We start from the raw sequence: 20642 nt of genomic DNA, 5'->3' as shown, positions 1-20642 counted from the left end.
CAGTTTCCCTGGAAGAGTCAAACGCCTCCTGCAAACTGCCATCAGGAACCTGGACATGGGAGATTGTTTCTCAGGGAAGACAACGGAAGTTGGTCTCCAGGGGCCTGTGGCCTTGAGTGGGGAGCCATGGAGGGAGAGCCATGCCTTGACAGTTCTGAGTTCCTCTTGGGATGCTTTTTGCAGCTGCATTGTGCCTGGAGCTCTGGGCTTTGTGGTTTTCAGAACCCTAGCAGGCAGCCGGCCACTCCGCACCACAGGCCCCTGAACGCCAATGCTGGCCCTTTGCTGTGGGAAACAAAACTCACCAGTCCCGGTCCCTGATGTCAGTTTGCAGGAGCCACTTGGCACTGTCAAACTAGCCCGAGCTGGCACTGGTGCCAGCTTGGGTCTGGGAAGCATCCTGGGTATCGCGGAATTTCAGGAGCCAGTCGGCCACAGTCCCCCGAACACCTACGCCGGCCGTTTTCCCTGGCAAACAAAACTCAGCATCCCAGGTTCCTGGTGTCAGTTTGCAGGAGGAACTTCTTCACAGTGTCCACCCAGTGACCACTTGGTGCCTCCCTGCTAGCACCAACACTGCTGTCTGCAGGGGACACTCCTCTGTGCTTGAAGTGCCGAAGCAGATAGGTTGTGATCCCTGTCTTTGGAGAGACACGGCCAATGATGCTGAAGGACACTAGTAGACAATCCAGAGAGTATATAATCCAACATTTTATTAGAAGCTCCGGGGAACTCCCAGCCTCAGGGGATACAGCTCTGGAAAGCCCCCAAAGAGACTGGAGCAGCACCTTTTATTGAGGGGTGGAAATAAGGGAGGGATCCTGCTATCCACCAACGAGGGGATAAGGGGGAGTGAAACAAGGAGTAACTGACAAACAGAACAACACATCAGGGAACGTGGTAGGAAGGACCCCTGGCCCTTGAAGAATCACTCAATGCCCTTCGGGAAGCTTCTGGAGAAAGGGGATGGGGAGCCAAGTGACAGACAAGGTGCCAGGGAGGGGATATGAGGATTGACAGGGAAGTTTCCAGGGACTGGGGAGACCCGGGGATGGGACTGACATTTCAGGAAGGGGAGGCAACTTAGGGTGAAACCATAAACAGGGGAGAACAGGAATAAACCAAATGACACAACATAAAAGTGCCTGCCTTTGTCAAAGCGGCCCGAGTTGGCCGTGGTGGTAGCTTGGGTCTGGGAGGCATCCTGCGCAATGCGGAATTTCAGGAGGCAGCTGCCCACTCTGCTCTCTGCCCTCTCACAGCCACAGCTGCCTGGGATGGTGCCCATGCCCTGTGCTGCTGCCTGGGCCCAGCCCTGTGCGGTTCTGGGCTCCTGCTGGCCGAGTCCCCTGTCACTGCCCTGTGTCTTTCAGGAATCGCCTCTTTGGCTCATTCTTGGGTTTGCTGCTCCTGCCTAAAGTAATCATTAGGAGTATATGCCAATGTAAAGGTACAACTCAACACCAGGGTGTTTTTCTGTAGTTGAAAACTAAAACATTGTGTGACTGTTCAGAGACTCTGAAATCCAGGGTGAAAATGACAGCTGTGATATTTACAAATCCCAGAAATCCTGACATGGGATTTTTCTGGTCAAGGATTTGAATGCTAATGCAGAAATTACAAAAATGTTAAAAGTTGTTTTCATTGGCAACCCCTCTCAAATGCCATCAGCACACTTCCAAGGGACAGGGTATGACACTGGGGACAGTCCTTGGCACTTAATGGCTTCAGATCTGGGAGAGAAATGTTTTGCCCAGCTTCACCCAGGAGTTCAGGTTTTCCCAGGGCTTTGATTGACTGGTCATTGCAGGTAGCTTTCAGTAAATGCAAAAGGATGGAACAGCAGAACTTCTGGAGAAGGTGCCCTAGGCACAGGGAGAAAACCTTGAAAATTATTAACAGGCTCTGGAATACTTAAAAAAAAAAAAGAAAAATCAAAAAGAGATGTAGTGCTGCGACTTTTCAGACTCTTTTGGTATGGAGGAAATATTTGCCTTGTATCAGCTATGACACAGACAGACGGGCAGCACCTGGAGTGTTGAACATCACACACTGGGCTAGTGTTTCTCCCACAAGAACTGACAGAAGATCACATTTGTCGTAATGCGTTTTCTTCATTTGGCATATTCACTGTTTAATTTGTGGTTTTGCAATCCCTCTGTATTGTCCTCCCCCTGTCTTTGGAGTGGCACAAGCCCCCCATTTTGTATATAGTGTTTCTAAAATTACGCTTGCTCCCTCATTGTTATTCAGTTCAGTTAAGTGTTGGTTTTTCTGTTTCTTACCTGGCCACTCCCTGACAAGTTTCAAACCCCTCCCTTTTCCCAGCTGTCAACCCCTTCTGTCCCTACCCTTTCCCCCAGAACCTTCCTTACTCCTCCTTGCATTGAATGCCAATTCCTCCCCGAACCTGCCTTTCCCTTTAGAAACTTTCCTCTCAATTTCGTATTCTTCGAAACCCCATTGGTTTACTTAAGCTGTTCTCCTCCCTTGCAATCCTCCATTGGTTTACATATTGTATTCCCCACCTTATGTTCCACCCCCAGTTCTCCTGATTAGCTAGAGACTGTATCCTCCCCTGAGACTTGCCCCGTTTATAAGTAGGTGTCTGCCCTTGGTTCAGGGTCCTGGGACCCTGGACTCGGGGAGTTTTGAATAAAGTTAACCCAGTTCCATCCCAGGACACGTGCTGCTGCCTTTTTGCTCCTGTGACGAACCTCCACTGGTAGCTGAGATTCTGCGGAGCTTGAAAGGGGAATTTGTCATGCCCCTGTTACCACCTAGCCGGGACTTAGCACACCGCAACAACATTGAAACGAGTGTCTCTGAACAATCTAATCGATGAGGGAAACTCAGCAGCTGATGGTGTTGTGGTGCTACTGCCAATCCCTTCCATGAAGAAATCCTTTCAGGACTGACTAACAGCTTCTGCCTTCTGACAGAGACCAAGTGCTGCCAGCAGCTGCTCCAGGTGCTCCGGCCATCAGCCCCTGCAGGAAGGAGCACAGCCCCCAGTGCACGTGGGCTTTGGCTCCCTGTGGCACAGAAGCCCCCCGGGGGCACAGGTCTCTGGGGCAGGAGACGGGCACCAGCGCTGCCAGGGCTCGGGGGGTGGCAGCTCTGCTTGGCCGGGGACTCTGCCACAGCTGCTGATGTCAGCGCTGCCTGGGCCCCAGGGCTCAGAGCAGCATTGGTGCCCGGGCCCACCCGTTCCTTGTGCGTGTCACAGCCGCGGCTTTAGGATGGCCACCGGCCGGGACGTGTCCCAAGGAGGCCGTGCCAGCTTCCCTGGAAGGCCCCGTGCCCTTCCCAGCGCGGCTGCCTCGGCAGCCCTGGGGGCTCCTTCTGCTGCCCTGAGCCCGCAGAGCAGGGCAGCGTTTGCTGATGCTCTGAGCCCTTCCAAAAGATCCTGTGCGGGCTGCCTTAGACACCTGGGGCCAGGCATTCCTTCCAGCCTGGGCCACTCTGGCTGGGCTGGGGGCGGCCCCAGGGCAGGCGGCAGTGTGTGCAAGGGCCCTGGGTGACACGCTGCAGCACGGTCACCGTGCCATGGAACGGAACCCGGTGTCCAAGGGCCCTTTGTGACACGTGGTGACAAAGGAGCTGGCGGTGACAGGAGCAGGCTACAGTGCTCGGAGCACGCGACGGGACAGGACGGGACAGGGGAGCCCCGGCACAGCGCGGCCACCGAGGAACTAATCGAAACGGGTTGGGCCGAGGCTTTGTTTTGTCCCAAGGCCAGACTGAGTTGCCTGGGTTATTCCTGCGAGGCCCCCATCCCTGAGGCTCGTGGCAAAAACTGTGGGACTTGGTGACCTGTGGCCTTGAGCCCTAAACCAAGTAGGACTTGCTCTTTTGCAGGTGCCCTTAAGGGACAATTGACAACTTGTTGGTTTTGAGCTTTCCCGAGGCATCTCTTTAGAAGGTGCCCTTGAGGCCAGTATCAGGCATGGCAGGCAGATTCCTCAACCTCTTCAAAATCTTCAGACGGAAAAAAAGGACAAGCCCTGAAGCTGCCCCAGCACAACAGCCTGAAAAACGGAGCAGTTTCAGACACTGCAGAATGGTGAGCAGCAGAGCTGGGCCTCAGGGCTGATGGCTGCAGCCAGCTTGGCCCCCCCCCCCTCTCCCTCCATTCCCATCCCATCCCATCCCATCCCATCCCATCCCACATCCCATCCCATCCCATCTCCTGGGGACATGCCCACGGACAGGACGGAAGAGGGGCCGGGCAGACACCCCGCAGGGGCCGTGCTCCATCCCCTGGGCCATCCCGGGGCTCTCCCTGCCTGGGGAGCGCAGGGCTGGGCTGTGTTCTCCGGCCTCTCCTGCAGCCCCTCAGCTCTGGCTGCGCTCGCTCTTTGCCAGATGCAGCCCTGGACAAGACACAAGAGCAGGAACCCGGCCCTGGCCGCTTGCGCAAAACCCTGAAGGTACCTGCAGCCACCCCCACCTGGGCTGGGCCTGCTCTCCCTGCTCAGCCCAGCACCACACTTGGAGCATGCCATGGAGCATCCCTGCCTTCCCTGTCCTTTATTCTCCTGCAGAGCTTCCGGAAATTCCTGCACATTCGGCGTAGAGAGACCGGCACCACAGCAGCTGAAGTCCCAGCCCGGCCTGACTCCAGGCCAACCAAGTTCCAGGCAAAGCCTCACGCCAGCCCAGAATTGACAGCACACTCAGGAAATAATGCAATCAATTATCATAGGGTGAAGGCTGTTCACATGGCAACGACTGAGAGCATGGCCATCAGAAACACTGACATCAGACTGACTCAGGGCAACACAAACACTGGCACCAGGCCAGCTCCCACTGTGATTCATGCTCCCACTAAGGATTTTTTCAAGGAGAGGGCTATTTCTCCCAAGCAGCAGGTAAGCAGCCTGGGGCCAGGCCTGGAGGCCTGCCAGGATCGTGTGTCCCCTCAAGCCATGGTCACTGGGCCCCCTCAGCCCCTTTGAGTCCAGCACAGTGTGGCAGGAAGGGAAGCACTTCTTGGGGGAAGCTGGGGAAGTTGCTGCCTTGGACAGCACTCAAAATCTCCCCCATGCCTCCTCCAGGTGCCAGCCATTGTAAGGGGCATTCACCAGAGTCTACAGTCCCATGTCACTGTGGATGCCAGGCTGCAAAGGGACATTGTGAGGCTGGCTGAAGAACACCCTGCTGACGTGGTGCTGACCCTCCTGCGCTGTGCCCCAACGTGTGACAGGTACGGGGCCCACGTGCCTGGAGAGCTCAGGGCTCACCAGCCTTTGGGGCCCATGGCCCTGCACAGCCTGTGCTATGGGGTCTGCCAGACAGGCAGAGAGCTCCAGGACCCTGGGGCCCCTCTGTTTCCCAAGCCTGCTGCCAATGCTCCCTCCCTGCACCTCAGGGCACCGGGGCTCTGTCACCTGGGCCCCCACAGCTGCACAGGGCATGGTACTGGGACTGAGATGCCCCTGACACAGAGCTCTGATCCCACAGAGCTGCTGCAATGATCTGGAGAGCCATAGGATCATCGAGACCAGCACTGGAGAAAGTGCTGCCAACACTGGTCTGTGTGATGGCCGATTGGCCTCTGCACAGCGCATGCACCTCTGATGGGGACGACAGGGACGTTTTTGCCCTGGCTGTGAGTGTCTGGATCTGGCCTCCGCTTGCCCCTCGGTCACCTCTCCAGCAGCTCTGCATCCTGTCCATGCCTCAGGCGCTGGGCTGAACCCTGGGCTAGGGGCAGGCTCAGGGGGCACCAGGCCCGCTGCTCCTCCTGCATCTGCCCTTGGGCCCTGCCCCATGGACACCTCGGCACTGAGCGCTGTCTCGGGCTGCTTCTTTTGCAGGCAACTCTGGTGATCTGGGTGATTGTCCAGGTGCCCGAGTGCCACGAGGCAATGCTGCTTTATTCCTCCCGCCTGTTTGTGGCTCTGCTCTTCCATGTTGCCATCACCACACAGCAGATGCCACCAGTGGAAGTTGATAACTTCTGGAGAGCATGCCAGGAGGAACACCGCCTTCCCAGCAAGTCCAACAGGTCCCAGTCCTCCTGTCCTTCCCATGCCCTTGTGGCCAGCGCCAGCGCTCCCAGTGTGACCTGGGCTTTGCTCTGCACACAGGTTTGCAGTGCAGGCCATGAAGGCTCTGCTCTGCCGACTGTGCTATGACAATGAGGTGATGTCTATGGAGCGCAAGCGTGGCTGGGACACGCTGCTGTGTGCTCACACCCAGCACTATGCCATGGGTCTGCTGGCCAGGTGAGATCCCCTTCTCCCCACTGCCCCTGGCATTTGTGCCCTGTGCCCCACTCAGTCCCTGTGGTCATGGGCCAGAGAGCCTCGTCACTGAGGGACAGCCAAGGAGATTGGGAAAGGCTGGGAGAGGAGGGTGCCCAGAAGGGGCCGCCTCCCAGACACCCACATCCCCTCGAGGGATGCTGGGGAAAGACCAGACATCTCTGAGTCAGTCCTAGGAGAGGTCTGTCCCCCACCTCAGGGTCTTGGTGCCTTTTTCCCCCTGCCAGGGAGATGCGCCGTAACTTGGTCCCTTTGTGCTCTCGCATCGCACTCCACTTGCTCGGGCAGCTCAGCACGAAGGACCCATACTGGGATCTGCCCTTCCTGGCATTCTTTGTGGAGGTGAGCCTGGTTCCAGCGCTGCCTGGCTGAGCTGCCTCCCAGCTCTCTGCCCTCTCGCAGGCACAGCTGCCAGGACGGTGCCCGTGCCCTGTGCTGCTGCCTGGGCCCAGCCCTGTGCAGTTCCGGGCTCCTGCCGGCCGGCTCCCTGTCACTGCCCTGTGCCTTGCAGGTCCTCGAGTGCCTGGACTTGAGGAAATGTGGTGGCAGTGTCTGGAAGGTCTTGGCAAGGTACCTGCACAGCAAGTGCAGGGAGCGGCGGCGCCTGGCCCTCAGAGGCCTCGTGGTGGTCAGCAAGGATCTCTTGATGGTGAGGAGGGGGCAGCGGCTGAAGCTGCGCTGGGGAAAGCAGCCCCTTGGGCTGGCAGGGCTTCAGGAGCTGAGGCAGCTGCTCCCAGCTCCCCTGCCTCACCTGCCCCAGTGCTTTGGGTCAGGCCTTTGGCCTGTGGGCCCTGCAGCAGCAGGGTGGGCTTGCAGTGCCAGGGCGGTGTTGGCGGTGCAGCCGTCCGTGGCTTCCCAGCACAGCCTTGTGTTCCACACAGGCCAGGAGAATGTGCTGTCTGTCTGCAAGCCTTCTGGAGCTGCTGGGTGATGCAGAAGGAGAGATGGTCAGCATGACCCTCTCTGTGTTCACCAATGTGCTCCAGCACAAAGACATCCTGATATCCAGCACCACTGCCCCACAGCTGGCTGAGGCACTCCTGCTGCTCTTTGACCACGTAAGGTTCTGCATCCTGAGCCACAGGAATTGGGTGCTTCCCAGAAACTTTCTGCCCTCTGGATTTTCAGGCCTTTGCCCAGGTGGGACTGGAGTAGTTGACATAGATCTTTTGGTTTCCTCTAGGACAACAGCCGTGTGCAGGTGCTCTCCATTCAACTCTTCAGCAAGGTGATGGAATTGGTAGTGGATGAGGGAAAAAAGCCCCTGAGGACAATTGTGAGCAAGAGCCTGTACACACTTCTAATTTACTGTCATGATAAGAACTGGAACGTGGCAAAGGTGAGATTTTGTGTGATGCTGGTGGATCTCTGGGAGGGGGCTTGGGAGCCTCCTGCCCCGGTGCCTCTCAGGCTGACGTCCCCTCCAGGCCTTGGCACTGGGATGTGGGTCCTGTGCCCTGGGCTGTGGGGCCATCTCTGGGTCTCTGCTGCTCTCCAGGCCTCTCGGGAAACGCTGATTCGTGTGGCCGAGTTTCTGAAGAGAAGAAAGCTCGTACAGCTGTTGAAGAAGCAGCCGCCATTGAGGGTGGATGAGTGCCTGGTAAGGAGGGCCTGGAAGCCCCAGGCTCATCCTGGAGAAGGCCCCTGAGGGCGGTGCTCAGTGTGCGGGGCTGGCAGCTGTGCCCCTGCCCGCTGCTGCAGCCAGAGGCCGCGCGGGCTCTTCTCCAGGCTCCCGTGGGCCCGAGCCGGGTGCCCATGGAGCCCCGGCCCGGCGGGGCTGCGGGCCGGCACCGCGGCTCCCCGGGCAGCAGCCGGCCCTCTGCCCCCTGCCCTCGGGAGCCCGGCGCCAGCGGCTGCTGGCCGCGCCTCAGGGCTGTGCGGCCAGGGGGGCGGGGCTGGGCGCAGGCGCCGCCCAGGGCTGAGCCCGCGCCACCTTCCCTCCTGCCGCCTCTGCAGCTGGCAGAGGACAGGAGCAGCGCGCGAGCACCTGCGCCGGGCCCTGCGCTACCTGCGGAGCCCACAGGAGCCCCTGCGAGGCGGCCGTCAGGTTCATGGGTGAGCCACGAGCCCGGGCTCCCTCCCCGGCCCGGCCCGCCGCAGCTCGGCCCCAGCCCCGCCTGCTGCCCCGGCAGCGCCAGCCGGGCCCGGCGCCGTGGAGCCCCGCCTGGCCTGGGCATTGCTGCTGCCGCCCTCTGGCAGCCGTGCCCTGGGGCGGCAGCGTGCGGCAAGGGCCGGGCTGAGCCCTGCCGGGCCAGCAGCCCGTGTGGCCACAGCGCCGGCAGCGCCGCTGGCAGGGAGCTGTGCCGCTGGGGCCCTGACAGGCTCTGTGTTCACAGGCATGGCCGGGCGGCGCCTGAGGGGGCAGCAGCAAGAGCTGCAGCTGATCTGCACTGGTGAGTCAGGGCAGCGGGCTGACAGCGGGGGCTGCCGGGGGGAGCTGCAAGCCCTGCCCCGGCTGCGGAGGGCTCTGCTCCCGGGTGCAGATTTCAGGGACTCGGGTGAAATTCCTGGCCCGCAGCTTGCTGCTGATCCTGTTGGCAGCATCTCTCTCTCTGCCGTGGCAAGAGTTGGGTGGGGTGGCCCTGGCAGGACGGTCTCCTCAGGTCACTGCAGATCCAGGCTCTGACCATGGCTCTCTTTCTCTCTGTTCCAGGCCTAGAATCCCTAAAGAACAATGCCAGCCCATCCTGCTCTAACATGGAAAGTCATGCTAAATTAGGCCTAAGACCTGAAGAAATAGGGTCCTTTTCTGGATCCAGTGAACCACTGTCCCCAGAACAGCATCAGGAGACACTGAAGAGGACACCATCTCCCATTGCCGCTGGAGCTCTAGACATAGTTGATGATTGGTACAGCTGAGCCCGTGGGAAGCTGGCATGGCTTCAGCCCTCTCCCTGCCTGTAGATAGCTCCATCCCTCCAGCCCTCATCCACTTTTTCCTGCCATCCTCCCTCCCTTTGGCGCTCCCCCACCTCACAGCCCTCAGACTATGCCCCTTCCTGTGTTTTCCTTACACTCTTGCTTTTGACAGCTCCATATCTCAAGCCCTCAGACCCTACCTGTTGGAGAAGATGAAACAGGAAAGCCTTATAAATATGATTGCCTAGCAAAAGATTTTGAGAATATAGAAACTCTGCCAGGCTGCTCTGGATCCTTTACCAGCAGCCCTGGCTGAGTGGAGAAGTCCGAGCTGAGCGCAGAGGTGCCAGTGGAACAGCCGTGCCCAGGAAGGCTCGGTGGGAAGGGTGATCCAGGAACCACAGGCCTGGCAGCCTGAGCTGCCACCGGGGAAGGCCTTGGAGCAGATCCTCCTGAGTGCCATCCCACGGCACGTGCAGGGAACCAGGGCGTCTGCTGGAGGGTGGGAAAACTCTGCAGAGGGACAGGGACAGCTGGGGGTCCTGGTGGGGTGTTGAGGGCTTCTGTGTGGGAGTTTGGGGGCGTTGGTGTTGGTGGGGTGTGGGAGAAGGAGTTGTCTGGAAGGTGAGAGGTCTAGGCTGGAATTTGAGTCAGTTTGAAGGCAGCATCTGTGGTTTGGCACAGCTTTGGTTATGGAGGGCAGAAAGAATATCTGTGACTCTTCCTGTTCATGGTCCTGATTCTCCTGCAGGGAACAAGAGGGGAGAGCTGTACTTTACTGGCCACTTAGATATCTGTACCAGGGGGAGGATTAGCCCTTTTGCCATCTACTTATTTGTTTGGGCTACTTTTGTAACACTGAGTGGACCTTCATTTCTTGAGAGCTTTTATTCCTTAAGAAAATTAGGATATTTTCACCCCTTCATAGAAAACTGTTTGCAAACCAAAGAATGGCCTTTTTTGCCTCTGTGTAGTCTTATGTTCTGTAAAGTGACTCTCAGTGGATGACATTAAGGCAAATGGGTTGCTGCTTTGAGACAGGAAGCAAAATTCCAACTCTTCACCTTCTCAGGCCATCCCAATGAATTTGGGAAGTTTGCAACTTTTTGGAACTACTTGAGTTGAGCAATGGGAAGTAAAGCTTTCCTGAATTGAGGATTCTTAAACCCCAGGTTCTTCTGTGCCTCCTCACGTCTGAGGTGTTTTTGTGCTGAAGGAAATGACTTCAATGAGAAAATAATTTCAGCATGGAGTGAGAGCTTCTGACAGAGACCAAGTGTTGCCAGCAGTTGCTCCAGGTGCTGCTGCCAACAGCCCCTGCAGGAAGGAGCACAGCCCCCAATGCACGTGGGCTTTGGCTCCCTCTGGCACAGAAGCCCCCCGGGGGCACAGGTCTCTGGGGCAGGAGATGGGCACCAGCGCTGCCAGGGCTCGGGGGGTGGCAGGTCTGCTTGGGCAGGGACTCTGCCACACCTGCTGATGTCAGCGCTGCCCGGGCCCCAGGGGTCAGAGCAGCATCATGCCCTGGCCCACACGTTCCTTGTCTGTGTCACACCCGTGGGTTTAGGATGGCCACCAGCTGGGACGTGTCCCAAGGAGGCCGTGCCAGCTTCTGTGGAAGGTCCTGTGCCCTTCCCAGCGCGGCTGCGTCGGCAGCCCTGGGGCTCCTTCTGCTGCCCTGAGCCCACAGAGCAGGGCAGCGTTTGCTGATGGTCTGAGCTGTTCCTAAAGACCCTGTTGGGCTGTCTTAGACACTTGGGGTGAGGGATTCCTTCCAATCTGGGCCACTTTGGCTGGGCTGGGGGCGGCCCCAGGGCAGGGGGCAGTGTGTGCAGGGGCCCTTTGTGACACGGTGCATCATGGTCACTGTGGCATGGAACGGGTGTCCAAGGACCCTTTGTGACACGTGGTGACACAGGAGCTGGCGGTGACAAGACCACGCCACAGTGCTCGGAGCACGCAACGGGACAGGACAGGACAGAGCGGTGCCGTGAGGAGCCCCCGCACAGCGCACTCGTTCCTGTCTGACCCGGAGCCTTTCCGAGGCGTTATTCCTGCAGCTGAGCTCGAGGCCAGACCACAGGACTTGGTGACCCGTGGCCTTCCCGAGGCTTCTCTTCTGCAGGTGCTCTCGAGGGCAGAGCGTGGGACTTGGTGCCCCAGAGGCATCTCCCATCTCTGCCACCAGTGCCCTCGAGGCCCGACCACAATCCTTGACAGGAGTCTCCTGTCCTTGTGGCAGGAGCCCTCAAGACCACAGTGCAGGACTTGCTGTCCTGTAGCCTTCCCGAGGCTTCTGTCTTGAAGGTGCCTTCCAGGCACGACTGCAGGACTTGCTGACTCGGAGCTTTTCCGAGGCATCTCTCCTGCAAGTAGCCACAAATCCAGTCACTAACATGGAGCAGAGACCCCTGAGAGTGCCCAAGGTGGCCTGGGGGGAAGAGGAGGAAGAAGGCCCTGGAGCTGCCCCAGCACAGCAAACCAAAGAGGTGGTGCCGTTTGAGCTGCCGCAGGAGGGTGAGTGGCAGAGCTGGGCCACAGGGTTGGTGCCTGCAGCCAGCTTGGCGCCATCCCATCCCATCCCATCCCATCCCATCCCATCCCATCCCATCCCATCCCATGCCCATGGACAGGACGGAAGAGGGGCCGGGCAGACACCCCGCAGGGGCCGTGCTCCATCCCCTGGGGCATCCCGGGGCTGTCCCTGCCTGGGGAGCGCAGGGCTGGGCTGTGTTCTCCGGCCTCTCCCGCAGCCCCTCAGCTCTGGCTGCGCTCGCTCTTTGCCAGGTGCAGCCCTGGAGCGCACACAAGAGCAGGACCCCGCCCGTGGCCTCTTCCGCAGAACAGCGCAGGTACCTGCAGCCATCCCCACCTGGGCTGGGCCTGCTGGCACCGCGCTTGGAGCATTCCCTGCAACATCCCTGGCTTCTTGCCCTTCTCCTACAGCTGGTTTGCAAATTGATCAAGAAAATTCGGGCAGAAGAGACCAGCACCACGGGCACTGGGCTCAGAGCATATTCGCACATCTTCAAAACCAAGACCAGTGCTGCCCTGCTGGATATGCTCGTAGAGGAGGGCTTTTCCAATCCAAAGCAAGTAAGCAGCCTGTGGCCAGGGTTTGATCCTCCCAGGAATTCCTTGGCCTCGCAAGCCATGCCTGCTGGTCACTGTAACTCTTTGAGGCCATGGCAGTGTGGTGGGAAGGGCAGCACTTCTCTGGAGAAGCTGGGGACATTCCTCCCTCTGGCAGCTTTCCAAATCTCCCTGTGCCTTCTCCAGGTGCCCGCCCTGGTCAGGTACATCCACCAGTGGCTCCTGGCCAATCAGTTTGCTGAGCACAGGCTGAACAGGACCCTGCTGGATCTCACCGAAGCACAGCCCGCTGACGTAGTCGTGACGCTCCTGCGTGTGGCCCCGTCCTGTGACAGGTATGGGGCCCACCTGCCCAGAGGGCTCAGCGCTCCCCAGCCCTTCAGCCTGTACAGCCTGGCCCTGGTGTCTGACCAACAGAGAGTTCCAGGGCCCTCTGGCTGCTCCCTTTGCCAGCCCCTGCACGTCAGCCCTCGAGCCTGCTGCCATGCTCCCTCGCTGCCCCTCAGCGGCCTGTCCCCACAGGGCTGGGCTGCCTGGGTGCTGCTGGCGAGTGGCAATGGGCAGAGGCAGAGCTGGCAGCCAGCTCAGGTCCCCACTGCTGCCCAGGCCACGGTGCTGTGTCTGAGACCCTCCTGAGACAGAGCTCTAACCCCACAGAGCTGCTTTCACCATGTGGAAGAGCATCATGTGCTCGCCCAGGACTGCGGAGCCGGCGCTGCTGATACTCCTGGATGTGCTGGGGAGCTGGCCCAAGCACAGCACGTGCACCTCGGATGGGGACAAAACGGGTGTCTTTGTCCTGGCTGTGAGTTTCTGTAACTGGCCTTTGCTGGCCCCAAGGCTGCCTCTCCAGCAGCTCTCCATCCTCCTTCCCCCACTGCATCTCCCTGCCTCAGGCGCTGGGCTGAAACCTGGCCCAGGGGCAGCTTCAGGCCCACCAGGCCCCGTGCTCCCCCTGCGTCTCTCCGGGCCTCTCCCTGCCACGCTCGGGCCCTGCCACACGGACACCTCGGCACTGAGCGCTGTCTCGGGGGGCTTTGTCCTTTGCAGGCAACCGTGGTGATGTGGAAGATCCTCCAGGTGCCCTGTGTCCCACATATGGTGACGGTGTATTTCCCCCGCCTCTTTGTGCATCTGCTCTCCCAAGTGTTCTTCAGCACTCTGGATATGCCAGAGGAGGTCGATGCCTTCTGGAAGGGATGCCAGGAGGAATACGGCCTTGCCACCAGCCCCAACAGGTGCTCCATCCCACTCCTCCTGTCCCTGCCACGTCCCTGGGCAGGAGCCAGTGCTGCCAGCGTGACCTGGGCTTTGCTGTGCACGCAGGTTTGCAGTGCGGACCCTGAAGTCCCTGCTCTGCCGAATGCAGCACGAGGATGTGGTGGTGGCAATGGAACGCAATTGTGGCTGGGACACGCTGCTGTGTGCTGACACCCACCACTATGCCGTGGCTCTGCTGGCCAGGTGAGACCCCCTTCTCCCCGCTGCCTCTGACATTTGTGCTCCGTGCCCAGGGAGCTCCACACAGTCCCCGAGGTCGAGGGCCAGAGGGCCTTGTCACCGAGGGATGGCCAAGCAGACTGGAAAAGGCTGGGAGAGGAGGCATTGCCCACCAGGAGCTGCCTCCCAAAGAGCCCAGGGCCCCTTGCAGGATGCTGGGGAAAGACCAGACCTCTGTGAGTCAGTCCTGGCAGAGGTTTGTCCCCCTGGCCCACAGTCTTGGTTCCTTTTTCTCCTGCCAGGGAGATGTGCTGTGTCTCCATCCCCTTGTGCTCCCGGATCGCTCGCTGCCTGCTCCGGCTGCTCAGCACACAGGAGCCACGCTGGGAGCTGCCCGCCCTGGCGTTCCTTGTGGAGGTGAGCCTGATGGCCAGCGCTGCCTGGCTGAGCTGCCTCCCAGCTCTCTGCCCTCTCGGAGCCGCAGCTGCCTGGGACGGTGCCCGCGCCCTGTGCTGCTGCCTGGGCCCAGCCCTGTGCGGCTCCGGGCTCCTGCCGGCCGGCTCCCTGTCACTGCCCTGTGCCTTTCAGGCCCTCGAGTTCCTGGACTTGAGTGAACGTGCTGCTAACAGAGTCCTGCAAATCTTGGCAAGGCAGCTGCAGAGCGAGTGCAGGGAGAGGCGTCGCCTGGCGCTCAGGGCCCTTCTCGAGCTCACTGAGGAGCCCTCAATGGTGAGAAGGGGGCAGCGGCTGAGGCTGAGCTGGGGAATGCAGTCGCTTGGGCTTGGCAGGGCTTTGGGTGCTGGGGCAGCTGCTCCCAGCTCTCCTGCCTCCCAGTTCAGCTGCCCTAGTGCTTCGGGACAGGCCTTTGGCCTCTGGGCCCTGTGGCAGCAGGATGACATTTCACAAACTTGTGTTCCGCACAGACCAAAAAAATGTGGAGCCTGACTGAAAGTCTTGTGGAGTTCCTGTGGGATGCAGATGGAGAGATAGTTTTCATGACAGTCATGCTACTCAGCTTTATCATCTTGGACAATGACATGCTGATGCCCGGCCCCATCACACTGCAGCTGCTTGAGGCGCTCCTGCCACTCTTTGACCATGTAAGGCTCACTGCCCCCAGCCACGGACACTGGGTGCTGCCCGGACACTTTGTGCCCTGTGGATTTGCAGGCCTGCGCCAAGCTGAGCCCCGTGCAGCCGCAATGCTGAGGTCTTTTTTCTTGCTTCCATACAGAACAACTGGCAGGTTCAGCTGATCTCCATACTGCTCTTCCGAACATTGGTGACTCTTCCACAGGAAAGGGAAAAAAAGGCCCTGAAGACACCCCTGCGCCAGAGCCTGCTGCCCCTGTTCTTCCACTGCCATGATGAGAATCGGCTTGTGGCACAGGTCAGGACTCGTGGGCTGCTGCTGTCCCCCTGGCAGGGGGCTCGGCTGCCTCCTGCCCTGGCGCCTGCCGGGCTGCAGCCTCCTCCAGGCCTTGGCACAGGGACGCGGGTCCTGTGCCCTGGGCTCTGGGGCCATCTCCGCGTCTCTGCTGCTCTCCAGGCTTCTCGGGAAACGCTGCTTTGTGTGGCCGAGTTCCTGAAGAGGAGGGATCTTGAAAGACTGCTGAAGAACCAGAAGCTGTGGAAGTTCAGCGAGTGCCTGGTAAGGACGGCCTGCAAGGCCCAGCCCCAGCCCGGAGAAGCCCCCTGAGCGCGGTGCTCAGAGTGCGGGGCGGGCAGCTGTGCCCCTGCCCGCTGCTGCACCCCGAGGCCGCGCGGGCTCTTCTCCAGGCTCCCGTGGGCCCGAGCCGGGGGCCGATGGAGCCCCGGCCCGGCGGGGCTGCGGGGCGGGCCGGCCCCGCGGCTCCCCGGGCAGCAGCCGGCCCTCTGCCCCCTGCCCTCGGGAGCCCGGCGCCGGCGGCTGCTGGCCGCGCCTCAGGGCTGTGCGGCCAGGGGAGGCCGGGGCTGGGCGCAGGCAGCGCCCGGCCCAGGGGCTGAGCCCGCGCCAACCCTTCCCTCCCGCCGCTCTCTGCAGCTGGCAGAGGACAGGAGCAGAGCGGCCGAGCACCTGCGCCGGGCCCTGCCCTACCTGCAGAGCCCACAGGAGCCCCTGCGAGCGGCGGCCATCAGGTTCATGGGTGAGCCACGAGCCCGGGCTCCCTCCCCGGCCCGCCGCAGCTCGGCCCCGGCCCCGCCTGCTGCCCCGGCAGCGCCAGCCGGGCCCGGCGCCGTGGAGCCGCGCCTGGCCTGGGCATTGCTGCTGCCGCCCTCTGGCAGCCGTGCCCTGGGGCGGCAGCGTGCGGCAAGGGCCGGGCTGAGCCCTGCCGGGCCAGCAGCCCGTGTGGCCACAGCGCCGGCAGCGCCGCTGGCAGGGAGCTGTGCCGCTGGCGCCGTGACAGGCTCTGTGTTCACAGGCATGGCCGCGCAGCACCTGAGGGGGAAGAAGGAAGAGCTCCGGCTCATCTGCAACGGTGAGTGAGGGCAGCGGGCTGGCAGCGGGGGCTGGCGGGGGAGCTGCAAGCCCTGCCCCGGCTGCGGAGGGCTCTGCTCCCTGTGCGGACGAGGGGCGGCGTGGGCAGAGCACACAGAGATTTCAGGGCCACCTGGGGGATTCGTGGCCAGCAGCTTCGGGCTGCTCCCGTTGGTCCCTGCTCCCTCCTGGCCATGGCTAGAGCCGGCTGGCATGGCCCTGGCAGGGGGCTCTCCTCGGCTCCCCGCAGATCCGGGATCTGACCATGGCTCTGTTCCTTTCTCTTTCAGCCCTTGAACAGCTGACAGAGGACACCAGCAGTGCCGTGTCAGACGTGGCACTTCAGACATTGTCTGTCCTCCAGGCCCTGCAGAGTGAGCGATATTCCGTCTTCCAGAGGGTGCAAGATGAGCTCCGCAGGGCATGGAGGACTCGGCCTCGTCTGTCGGGGCTCGGCTGGCTGCGCTGCTGGAGCTCTGCAGAGAGCTGATCCCAGAGGCTCTGTCTGCTGGGGCCACCTGAGCCAGCAGGAGTTTTCCATTTCTTTAAGATTGTTCTTTTCTTTTTTTTGTTTTTTCTTTAGTATATGAATATAGAGTGTGTTATAATACACAGACTGCCAGGAGCTTTCTTTTGCTACCCAGGGTCTGCAGGGCACAGGGGAAGAGGGGGCGAAGGGTGCCTGGGCTCAGCAAGCTGCCCAGGCGTGCAGTGTTGCAGGGAAAATGGCCAGAAGCCCCTTGGCCTCTGGTGGTTCTGCTGAAGCCTTTGTGCTGGTGACAGAGCGGCTGGGCAGGGGCCGGAGCTGCGGGGATCGCTGTGAGAGCGGTGCCTGGAGATGGCCACGAGCCCTGTGCCAGGCAGGAAGCGCCATCCGTGTCCTCCTGCCCGTGTGCTGCTGGCTGGTGGGTTTTCCTCTCCACTTGGAGAATCACAGAATGCCAGGACACTTTGTGTTGCAAAGTATCATAAAGATCATCCCGTTCCCACCACCCTGCTATGGACACAGGTGCTGTGCAGGCCCAGCTGTCACTAGAACTGGAAGAACACTTTTCCATGTTTACCTTTTCCTCTCCTGGATTTCAAGCTAACATGAAAAATTCAGATGGTTACAGCTGAATGGGGTAGCTCACAGGACTTGGAATAGGAGTCTCCAGTGGGCCACTGTATGTCCATTCAGCCTTTGTTAGACCATCCAGATGGAGCTCAGCCCTGTGCAGCCCAGGCACAGGCAGCAGGCTGCTCCATTTCAGCATCCCAAAGTCTTTGGGGCACTTCCACTGTGCACCCTGAGGCTCCTGAATCCATTCCTGAATTCCCAGTTAGTGCTGTGCAGGACATGAGAAGGCAGGAATCGCCTCTTTGGCTCATTCTTGGGTTTTCTGCTCCTGCCTAAAGTAATCATTAGGAGTATAAGCCCATGTAAAGGTACAGCTCAACACCAGGGTGTTTTTCTGTAGTGTTTAAAACTAAACCCATGTGTGACTGTTCAGAGACTCTGAAATCCAGGGTGAAAATGACAGTTTTGGTATTTAAGAATCCCAGAAATGTTGACATAGGATTTTTCTGGTCAAGGATTTGAATGCTAATTACTAATTTGAATTAATTTGAATGCTAATTAATGCAGAAATTACAAAAATGTTAAAAGTTGTTTTCATTGGCAACCCCTCTCAAATGCCATCAGCACACTTCCAAGGGACAGGGTTTGACACTGGGGACAGTCCTTGGCACTTAATGGCTTCAGATCTGGGAAAGAAATGTTTTGCCTGGCTTCACCCAGGAGTTCAGGTTTTCCCAGGGCTTTGATCGACTGGGCACTGCAGGTAGCTTTCACTAAATGCAAAAGGATGGAACAGCAGAACTTCTGGAGAAGGCACCCTAGGGATAGGGAGAAAACCTTGAAAATTATTAGCAGGCTCTGGAAAACTTAATTAAAAAATAAAAAAGAGATGTAGCCCTGTGACTTTTCAGGCACAATTCTTTGGGTCTATAGGAAATATTTGCCTTGCATGAGTTGCAATGTTGTGGCAATGACCCTGTAAGGTCTTTTCTTTCTGATGGGCACAGGAAGGCCTCTGGAACTTCAAATATTTGAAGTTTCAAAGGCTGAAAGCAATGAAGTGAGGCCTCTGAGATTCTGCTGCAGCCTGTGATGTTTCAGAATACCTGTCTGGGATGTGTTAATGTGGTTTTGTTTGCTTTAACCTGTGTTTTTTGTTGTTTCACTCTGAAAGTCTGTCTCCTGCAACACCAGTAGGAGTTGTGGAGGGTGAGGTTGTGTCTGTTGGACCTGAACTGCCAAGAGGATCAGACCCTGCATAGAATGACAGAATCATTTTAGTTCTTCTTGGGAAAGGTCTCCAAGACCTTTGAGTCCAACCTGTGCCTGATGCTCACTTTGTCATGAGTCCAGGGTACTGAGTGCCACATAGAAGTTTTCCTTGGACATCTCCTGGGATGGGGACTCCTCACTACCTTGGGCAGCTCATTCCAAGGCCTGAGCACCCTTTCCATGGAGAAATTCCTGCTGCTGTCCACCATGAGCCTCCCCTAGCCCAGCCTGAGGCTGTTCCTCTCCTCCTGTCCCTGTTCCCTGGAGCACAGCCTGATCCCTCTGGCTGTCCCCTCCTGTCAGGAGCTGTGCAGAGCCACAAGGGCCCCCCTGAGCCTCTTTTTCTCCAGGCTGAGCCTCTTCCAGCTCCCTCAGCCTCTCCTCATATGACTTAAATGTGTGGCAGAGGACAGTGTGTTGCTTAGGACAGTGTGTGAGCAGTTAGAGGAATTGGAATCTCAAAGGTTTCTTCTCCCTCCCAGGAGGTCAAGGGCTGGAGAATATTCAGCAGCCCACAAGCAGTGCCTGCATGGGCTGTTTGAATTTCTGCCAGTATCTCAGGGGACACACAGATGACTTAGGAAGAGAATCAAAGCTGAGACTGTTGTGTCTGTGAATTATGAATCGGGTCTCAAATCCTCTGTTAGTCTGAGCAAAATTTAGAAGCCTTTCTCCTACCTCTACCAGATGATGTCAACGTTAAGTCTTCTGCAGGTATGGTGAACTTACTCAGAGAATCATAGAACACCTTGGGTTGAAAGGGATCTGAAGGCCCATCTCCTTCTGATCTCCCCTAACATGAGCAGTGACACCTTCTGCTCTCCCAGGTGGCTCCAAGCCCCATCCAGCCTGCCCTGGAACACTTCCCAGGATGGAGCAGCCACAGCTTCTCTGGGCAACCTGTGCCAGGGCCTCACCACCCTCACAGGGACAAATTTCTTCCCAATATCCCATCTAATCCTGCTCTCTGGCAGTGGGAAGCCATTCCCTGTGTTCTGTTGGGCCATGCCCACGGTGAAGAACTTCTCAGGGACCTTTTGGTTTTGCTAATGGCACACCACAAAAGCTATGGGAAAACAGGAATGTACTGCTGTGAATTTACTTGGTTTTTCTTTTATCAGAAGGGACACTATTAATTTTCATCTGTGATCTGAATGTCCAGGAAACAAGAGATCAGAAATAGCTCCTCAGTGCCTGGAATGCTGTTTAGACTGTTTTCAGCATACAGACATGTGATGATGCGGGATGATTTACATTTTAAAGGAAAATACGTCTTGTAATTACCAAAATTTCACTCATAAAAAGAAATTGTTGTTCCAGTTGTCTGGGAACAGAATTGACTTGATTGCTGGGAGTGAAAGGAGTCTGAAAATAGTCATCTATGAGAGGCACTTTAATTTCCTCATTTCTTAACCAACGCCTGTTTGGTGGGTAGATTAAATCGGATACAACTCCCTCCCTCTGCAGCCCCAAGCTGCCTTGGCATCTGGAAATTGCTGGTGGCAGAGTCCAGGTTTAGTCCTGAAACTGCCAATTCTCCATCTCACCTTTCATCACTTCTCTGTGTGCCATGGCATCACTCTCCACCTGGTGCTTCCTAGCAGAGTCCTTTTCAGCAAGTGCTGGAAGCTGGGCACAAAGAGAACGTGGAGAAAGTCTCAGACCTCCCCAGAAACCCAGAACTCTAGTCCAAAAATGTAAAATTGGTTCCACTGATTAAATATACTGAAATCAGAGATTGGAGGAGCTGGAATAGCAAATATCTGTTGTCCAGATGCTGTAAAGCCAGGGCTCTGCAGAGGAACTCTGATTTCATGAAACAATTTTCAAGTCCCACTCAGCATCACTACCATCCTGCTGGCAGCATTTCTTAAGAGCTGCTCTAAGAGGACAGTCTTTAAACTCTGCGGTTGGCTCAATATTTAAATTTACTCTTGCACTGGCTACAGCACTGTGCCTCAGTGGTTGGGAAGGAATTTTACATATTCACCTTCTAGTGGTGTATTAACTGGTCCCAGCATACAAAATGCAAATGGTTGCCTTTTTAGGGATGAAGTGGAAAGCTAAATGTTATCCAGACCACTGTAGCAAGGTGAAAAACAACAAGGATCTTGGGCCTCTGAATGCCAAGGCCTTTCTGTTTGAGTGGTCTCATTCCACTGGGCAGACTTCCTTCCACAGTTTCTGA

This window comes from Camarhynchus parvulus, chromosome 7 (genome assembly GCF_901933205.1).
Source record: "Camarhynchus parvulus chromosome 7, STF_HiC, whole genome shotgun sequence".
Lineage (NCBI taxonomy): Eukaryota > Metazoa > Chordata > Aves > Passeriformes > Thraupidae > Camarhynchus > Camarhynchus parvulus.
Note: the sequence above shows the minus strand (reverse complement) of the source record.